Source organism: Hesperophylax consimilis, chromosome 13 (genome assembly GCF_061612785.1).
Source record: "Hesperophylax consimilis isolate HC1 chromosome 13, BYU_Hcon_1.0, whole genome shotgun sequence".
In the NCBI taxonomy this organism is placed as follows: domain Eukaryota; kingdom Metazoa; phylum Arthropoda; class Insecta; order Trichoptera; family Limnephilidae; genus Hesperophylax; species Hesperophylax consimilis.
Window position 1 is genome coordinate 20,985,847 of NC_142848.1, and position 8,317 is coordinate 20,994,163.

General features: G+C 32.4%; 1 protein-coding gene across 1 annotated transcript in view; it reads right to left on the reverse strand.

Moving 5' to 3' along the window:
- NaCP60E (Na channel protein 60E) overlaps positions 1-2,209 on the reverse strand; it is a 593,779-nt gene extending 591,570 nt beyond the window's left edge. The window contains exon 1 of the mRNA XM_089638853.1: positions 1,871-2,209. The gene's annotated coding sequence lies outside the window, so the exon portion shown is untranslated. The remainder of the gene's footprint in view (positions 1-1,870) is intronic.
- Between the last annotated feature and the right edge of the window lie 6,108 nt (positions 2,210-8,317).

Consider the following 8,317-nt stretch of genomic DNA (forward strand, 5'->3'; position numbering starts at 1 on the left):
ACTAACTTCAATTGACACTTCAGACGTGGTTACCTACCGAGATAGCTGGTGTTAAATTGAAAGTAATCTATCACTTAGAATAATGCACATCCTATCTGAGCGGATCGAAGGAGGATAAGGGATTGTACATACACGTACACTGAGTGACTTGGATTTTCAGCTAAGTGCCTCGGTCGATTTTTCGTGTTAAAGAAACATTGAATGAATGTCGTGATCGTATACATAAGCAAGTAACGAGCCGATATTCTGTTGCTTTGATCTATCAAATCGTTATTTATATGAAAGTATAGAAATACATCGTTAAGTATTGAGTACTATAAAACTGGCATTCTTGAAATAATGATTTTGTAATAACTCTTTGGAAAAACTTTGGAATATAATATCATGGATTCAAAAAACAAAATTTCACGGAGAAAACTTACCGATATAAAATATTGCTAATTTATCAAAAATCTGGTGAAAATATTCGTATGCCTGTTAAAAACGGTACTGCAGGCTTTCAACGAATGAATATACAGATTTCCTAACAAAGTATCAATAAAACGCGTGTGATATGGGACAGCGGAACACGTGTTCATAAAAATACTAATACTGTCGCATTTTGTCATTATATTTATCAGTAAAAGAACACCTAGATGAATATGTGTTCCGATATATTCTGAATGGACCAATATTTTATCAAGAAATAATTGCCATCACGTTTTTAATTGTGTGCTTTTTCATTGATTGAACATCTAAACGATGATATAAAAAAAACCTGGAGGTTAACAAATTAAACAATCTAACTAACGGTGATTTAACGTAACATGTTTTCCATCATTAGCTATGGAGCTTTGAAATATTATAGCATTATTAATATGTGAACTTCTAGAGTATCGCTATTTAAATCTTTTTTGATAAGTTAGAAAAAAACGCAGAAATTCTTATTTTATAATACTGTGTTACAAGCTTATAACCATAATATTGATCGTTTTACTAGATGTTAGCGTGCTGTTCACATGCTCAAATAATTGTCACAAAGTCACTAACACCGTATTACTAAAATTCTTCTTCATGTTCGTAGCTACGGTTTTTTGGAGTAAAAAATATGTATTCATAGACATGTACCTCCGGTTCCAGGGTGTAAATACATATACATGATATTATGTTGTATACAACAATATAAGTATGAGGCTTTTTATGTTCATAGGTGTATAAAATTATTGAACGGCCGCCGTTCACACGACAAAGAACAGTTATAGAAACTATATCCGTTTGAACAAGTGTTTGAATCAAAAATTAACTTATTACAATATTTTGTTGAAAAATAAGTTTTATCGTGGGCACATAATATCATCAATTTATCAACTTGCTTTGTAATAGCAAGATTTATGTTTATTTTAAATATATCACTGTTTAAATAGATTTAACGGAATCCCATTAAATTAAATTGATATAATTTCTATTTTTGTATCTAAAATAGTTAAATTTGTGTTTTATTAAATAATTTGTATTCCGAGGCAGTTAAATGGCTTTTATTGTTGAAAATCTTTTCAAAATCATAAAAATTTGCGTGTTCAAACGCCAGCCTTATCACGTTCAAGCCAAATTATTATAAAATTCTAATTATGTAGGATAAAAAAAATATGTTTTATTTTTACATCATTTTGTAAAATACAGTTGAAGAAATCAATATATTTTTTCAATAAAATAAAATAATTTTATCCACAATTAAATATTGTGACCTGAAAATATGAATGATTACTGTGACGCAAGTACACGTATATTGTATACGAATGAGCCCAATAACCAGTAAAGCTTGTTGCCGTCAATAGTTGCTCAACATGTAATCATAAACCAAGCAGGTAACTTTAAAACATAAATCAATTACCCGTCACAAGTACGAAAGTCAAGCACAGTATAAATAACACGAACTATTTTAATAATAGATAAATATTTTCCGCACTAGTTTTCAAAAATTGATCTGACGCGAACTACGAAACTGCGCGAAACTGTAAACTACTGAACTCCGTGGATAAATGTGATTATTTTTAAAGGGGGTTTTTGAATTTTTTTTTTTAATTTTTCGCACTTTTATGGGTGATCGTGCTTCTACATGGTGGCGCGCGCGCGAGGCGGTTAGCGCGGGTCCGGCCGTTCGCTTTTCGAAAGTGGTGTAGCGTGTTGCGCGCGCGGCGCTGTCTGCTTTACCGACGCGGCTATATATGATGTATATATATTGCAATGTACCGCGAATTATGTTGCTGTTCCGCAGCGGCGCGGAGGTTAGGGTTGCGCTGCGGCGGGCTGCCGCTCGCGGCGCGGCTGGCTGCGGACTGGCCGGGACACCCCCTCCTAACACCCTCCCGACCGACCCACCCCAGACAAGTAGGCCGACACCGAGTGCGCAGGCGCCATTTCAAGATAGAGAGCCTCATTCCCTGAAAACCTCACGACCAGGCTTTCAGTAACAAGTAGGGAAAACTTTGTCAATCACTAATATAATGTACCCAACACCTACGAATTTAACATAAGTATCCAGTGTTAATGTTTGCAATGCAAACATGGACTGTAGCGAAGATCAGGAGCAAGTCTAAGGGGGCCGATCAGTGACTGAGTTGGCATCGCGCTTGGTTGCCACTCAGGCGTCGTGAATTCAATTCCTCGGCTGTCTAGTGTTGTAGAGACCGATTATGTGATAAACAAGGTAGGAACATCTGGAAGATATCAGAGCCCATTGTCAATCTATCACATTAAAAATCCAAGTACTTTGTTGAAGTTTTATTTAATATTAGAGTTTGTGAAAACAGAACCAACGAACAAAATAAAGAAGAAAAATAAGTAGTGTTTCTATGACTCTTGGAATCGTCGGTTTGCATCCTTGGTTGCGAAAGATAATCAGTTGTCCCCCACAGATAAGATGGGCTGACGATTTGACGAGAATTGCAGTCTTTGGATGGGTGACAGCAGCTAACGATCGATAAAATTTTAAAAATTATAAGAAATCGTTTGTTCAAAACTCTATGTTAGATTTTCCAGGTTTCTGAAATAACCTCACAAGCCAACTTTCAGGAAAAAATTCACGAATTTTTATCAATCACTATTAAATAATGATACGCAAGATATTCCAGAATCGTGACGTTTTGGTCTACGTCAATGTTCAGTATTCCCTTTCCAATAACAAACGTGTTTAATTTATTAGCTGTACTCACATACATTATTGTTTATTTGCAGCTTGAAATCTTGAACAACTAGCAAAATACAAAAACAGCACCACTCTTTTACTTTGAATTTCAAATTAACATAATTGAAACCACTTTGAAACTTTAATCCACATGTTATAAACATAAATAATACACTTGTCATATATTCTTAGTATTTATTATAGGTAAACATATGTTGACAAGACAAGGTTTTATGAAAAGCACAGCTTTGGGCTTTGTTACACTTTGTGCTTTGCATACAACCTTATCTTGTAAACGTATGTTTACTTTTAATAAATATAAATAATATTTGACAAGTCAAAATATTTCCCCATTAAATGAAGATATAATATATCTTGACGCCATCTAGTGAGAAATTAAGTATTTAACAATACCTTTCCTACAAACATAAAGTTGATTGTTTTCATGTTAAAAAAAAACAAATAGCATTAATTGTTGAATGAAATACTAGTATTTATTGAAATATTTAGCGGTTAAAATAAGCCGACGTAGCACAGTGGTTCCGTGCACCTGACCGGCAATCAGAAGGTGCTGGATCAATTCCCGTCGGCGGCATTTATTTTTACCCGGAAGATTTTTCAATTTATATTTGTGTTTCAGGCTAATAATAATTTGTTATAAATAATATAATGTCATAATCAAATGGAAAAAAAGGTTTTAAATAAAATTATTAACAATAATTAGTATTTATAAAGATAGACATCAGGTTGTGGGTACCTTACACTATTTTTTAATCACATTCAAACAATTTACTCAAGGTTAACAAGATAATAATTTTAATATTATTTGTGAAAAATAAAACAGCTTTTTAATATTTATGTTTTAATTTATTTCGATTTTCCTGTTAAATATATACTATTTTAATAGCATAAGTTACTAAGTTGTGGCGTATCCAAAGAACTAACTAAGTCGAAAGTTTCGTTTGAAAATCTTTAACACTTTCCGAAATAATCAATATGTTGTGAACCAAAACGGTTCAAACTGGGTATAACGTCATTATGACGTAGAAAATGGTACTGGCTGGTAAGACGGCTGTCACCGACGTTGGCCGGGTGACGTCGACAACGCTATATTTACAAATAAAAACGATTATGTCATTTTAAATCGTCATAGAAAATTTATCACTCATCATAAAAATGTTTTCATTTTTACTTTTTTTTTGTGAATAAAAAAACAACGAAAATATCCTATAGGGATATGAAGTTAGGTTGATGTGGAGTAAAATAAATCAAGAAAATAAAGGTTGTGTTAATGTACTTTGCTCTTCAGATTAGGGGGCTACTCCATATCTTTCAGGTTAACAAACCAGTAGGTTCGTGGTTTAACCTTTCCTATAATTAATAAAAATCTCTCTAAATATACAAAACACAGAGTTCAAATTTTAGGTGTATAGCACCGGAGGATGAGGAATTTTCGAACACCGTAAGGTAAGGTAAGTGTTAATACGCAATTATGACGTGGCTAAGCCGGCAACAGGAAAGTTTCGAAATTTACAGAGTAGGTTCAATAAACACAGCAAAATCAATTTCAAGCAATACGACTCTAGCGAAAATAATATTAAAATTCGAATCAAAAAGGAAGCAATTAAAACATTATATTCTTTACATACTCACAGTTTGAGTACTTTACTTCAGGAACTAACAGAATTACAGCCTAACAAAATTAAGATTACAGATTTATTACCCTCATTTCAATACATTAAAATTATTTTATTGGGACTTGACTTCGTTACAAAAGCTACTTCATTAGATAAAATCTGGCTAATTTGTTAATGCTCCAATAAGTTAAGTCAATTCAATGAAAGCAAATTTCAAAGATTCCTTATTCAAGACGGGAAAGCAAACCGGGTACTTTGTTCAAGTGATTCGTGGAAGGCTAGATGAAACAATTGTATTGGAGTGTTAATCTAATACATAAATTTGTGTTGCTTTCTTTAGTACAAATTTTCTTGTAAACGTCTTAGACATTGACTTGTTATAATAAAGTTATCAACTAGTTGTTGATATCTAGTATGTTTCTAATTTTCTCGTATTTAATAAATCGATGGCCTAGCACACACACGTGTTAGACGCAGTTTTGAGTAAAAACAATTTCTAGTTTTGAAAATCATTTTTTTCTTTTTCCTCAGGGCCTATGTCATATTTGAGTATACTGTTTGGTGGTCTTTTTAGGGAAAGGAAGGAGAGACAGTTCTGGGAAGGAAAATGTTATGAGGGGTGGGTAAGAACTGGGGATCAATGTATCCAAGAGTGACGGACGAATGAATCCACCCCTCCCACTGCGGTGCAAGGCAATGGATCCAGAGAAGGTCCTGCTGGAGAGGTCAAAAGGTCTCCCTCAACCAGTCTCCCACGATCCGACCCGCCAAGCAGTAGGTGAGCAAATTCATCGGCCGCCAATTTACCGCCGACAAACCTCACCCCGTGAACCCGGCACCCCTGCAAAGTCACCAAACATAGTGAACCACTTGGGGTGTCCTATCGCAGGGGTGTTGGTTATCCTATAAATACCCCCCTCCCAAATATATATATATATATCTTAAAGTTGTACTACCTTCATATAAAAGCCCTCTGGACGTTAAACAAATAAAAAACATTCTCATTTCATCTAAAATGGATAAAAACCGGACATTCACATTAATTTTCTTATTTTACATATTTTAATAAACCTAGAGTATTCTTATTAATTTTGATATTTTACATATTTTAATAAACCTGGAGTATTCTTATTAATTGATTTTTTAAATTGCACTTAACGCATGTGTGCGCTAGACCTTTCAAAATAACAACCAAAATTTCCTCTGAAGTTATATGATTTGTAAATAGGTACTTTTATACCTACCTATTTAAGAAATAAACACAACGATTTCACATTTAAAAAAATAATCTTATTGCGTGGTGTGTCGGCGTTTCATCAAACGTGTCGAATTTTTTTGAAGGACCTGAATTTTTATTTTGTGTATAGCGTTCATAATTATTATTTTTCACCGGATTGGTTTCACGGAAACTACGACCCAAAAAACCTCAGACAAAAAAAAATCAACTTGAGTAGTAAAATTTTTCCAGTCTGTCGTCCTCTTTATTGAGCTGCCTCTCTTTTTTTGTATTCTGGATATTCATAAATAACTACTGATTTGGCTTATAACACAGGTCTGCGACTTTTTTTTCTTTAAAATATGAGGTAATTCCCATGTATTTTTGATTGCTGAATTCGGGAAAATTATCAAAAAAATTCCATCACGTAAGGTTTTTCCGCAAAACGCAAAATTCTGTAGGATTGCCTATCTTAAGGCGCAAAACGGGGTTTATTGCCGAAATATATATATATATATATATATATATATATTTAAATTCCTACTTATTATAAGATAATGTTATGTTTTATAGACTGAAACAAAACATTCAGTAACTCATGACGATAAAATTAGTAAGCGTTGTATGATTTTTTTTTTATTGAATATACAAACACATTACAATAATTTACAAATGTAGATATTTCGAGGCTGATTGCGAAAAAATTAGAAATTTTTAAGAAAAAATTGCCCAACTCAATTGAGAAATTATTTCTCGTGTTTGAGTTGGGGAGTGTTGTGAGTCATTCTGGTTTATAGGTTGTAAAATTTCACCAGTTGATGTAGCTAAAAATTAACAAATAGCTATAAAACTAGATGATAAATTTGATAACACTATATAATTAAGAAAATAAGAAATTTAATTACAAACTAAAAAATAAAAAATATAACTTAAATAATATAATAGTTATTAAACTTAGAAAAAATAAGATATAAAAATGTACTTATTAGGTACGAAATAATAGAAGGTAGGTACAGTACTAGTAGTAAATTGTTCAAAGACCGAGCTGGCAATCTTGTATGAAATGGGTACTTTAAAATGCAACAACAATAAACGCATATTAGCACATATTAGGAAGCGCATAATATAACTTCAGAGGGTATGTATTTTTTTTTTAAATATAAAATTTTGTTTATATACATATTTTTTTTATTAATCATTAATCAATTTTCCTAAATTCATAACGTGAATTTAGGAAAATTTAATCAATAAAAATTACAAATGAGTTCATATAAACAATTATTTGAAAAATGTATCCAATGAAATTAAAACTTGTGATTACCGTTGAGTTTGAAAAAAAAAGAAATGCTACAACATAAGTATGTCAGTATCAATATCAGTATTCGTACGAACACGTGTTCCGCCGTCCTCATAAAATATTTGCTTTTGAATGATACTTTGTTAGGAACTCTTTCAATTCATTCGTTATAGGCCCACTGTCACATTTTTAACAGGAAAACTAATAATTTGACCAGATTTTTAATAAATTAACAGTTTATAACAGTTATTTATTATTTATAACGGTTATTTCATATCAGTAACTTTTCCGTTCATTGTGGACCTAATAAAAAGAAAGAAATATTTTACCCAAGAACATGGTAAGCGTTGAAGTTTATTATTAAAACTGTTTTATTTACAAATTAAATTAAGAAGTTGTATATAATATATTTTATTTTACATTCTATACATTCCACCCATATCAGCAACGAACAGTACATATCTCAGTAATTTCGACGGTTAAAAAAGTTTAAAAATAAAATAGTGAAGAGGTATAAGTACACTTGAACCACTCTTGATATAATAGATAAAGTGAATTATGAAACCCGTCATGCATGGTCAGTTAGCGATATTTGCGAGCACAGTTAGAATGTCATTCTGATGTGTCAGTAGACAAAAGCCCGCTCGTGTCGGATAAGCTGTCATTTTTGGATAATGTCGTTCGGGGTAAACTAAACAAGCTCTTAGAACTGAAAAAAATCGTGTATACGATCCACAGGCTTGATAAATTTTATCTAAGTCGCGATCAATTGATTCCGTTCCAGCTTCGAGAAACAAGAGTTGTTTGAAACATTTAAGTATCAAAAAGTACATACGGACTGCCACTGGATATTGTTATTTAGTTAACATTTCAATTCGACATTGTCAATTTATTTAGTATTTTTTTACTTTTACTTAGTCATCTGACGTTTAGGAGTGACAATTCATTGAGATATGTGCTAGGTTGCCAGCGTATATCGATTCTGATTTATCGAGTTATCAATC